This window comes from Exophiala aquamarina, assembly GCF_000709125.1.
Source record: "Exophiala aquamarina CBS 119918 chromosome Unknown aczIA-supercont1.38, whole genome shotgun sequence".
Classification (NCBI taxonomy): domain Eukaryota; kingdom Fungi; phylum Ascomycota; class Eurotiomycetes; order Chaetothyriales; family Herpotrichiellaceae; genus Exophiala; species Exophiala aquamarina.
Window position 1 is genome coordinate 23,715 of NW_013550550.1, and position 964 is coordinate 24,678.

Genomic DNA, 964 nt, shown 5'->3' on the forward strand with positions numbered 1-964 from the left:
GAACTACCTTTAAACCGTAAGATATATACGACTTATAAACTTAGAAAAGCTAAAGTCGAGCGAGTAATATTAGAATATATTTATAAGGAATATATTAAGGCCTACGAGGAGCGAGTTAGAAGAGAAGGCTTAATAGGGACGATAAGAAATAAACTCTTTACTATAGCCTATAGTATTAAATAGATAGTCGGTAGAATTAAATAGAGTAAAGATTTTAAGAAGTTTAGAAAATAGTAGAATAAAAAGCGACCGAGAATAACGCTAGCTACCTATCTATTATAAATAGGGAATCGTTATTACCTAACGTTTTAGTATAATCTCGAAATATACGAGCGTAGTCTAAATACCTAGCTTAAAGTTATAAGAGATATAAGATATACGAAAATTAATATTATAGCTAAGATACTTATAGTAGAATTAAAAGAAAAGCTCTTACTTACCGCTATTACTACGAGTTCGATACTACTACCTATATATTCGGTCGATAATTATAGAAGAGCTTAGGTTTAGAAGATATTATCTAAGAAGATATACGATATATAGATAGAGCTATATAACGACTTTTTAATTAAATATAAGGCTAGAGAGCTCTTTACGAAATCGGCTAGTTATCTATATTATTTATCTAGGGACGATAGCCTAATTTAGGATTTAGAAAATTTTAAGCTATAGTAGGAATAGTTTCGTCTAGGAACTAGTCTATCTACGTTCGAATTAGAAGAATACTATCGTTACTATAAAGGAAAGTATTTATCTAATACGAGATTTTAGCGCTATAAGAAAGAAGAGCGTATAAAAGCGAAGAATAGAGATAAAGCTATATATAAGTAAATAGTAGAGACGATAAGGTAACTATTCGCCTAGTAAAACGACCGAGAATAAGTAGAATAGTAAAAGTATAGTTATTATTATATCGAAGCGCTATTATATTCGAAGCTCTTCTATTAGCGAAGATATAGCTAAC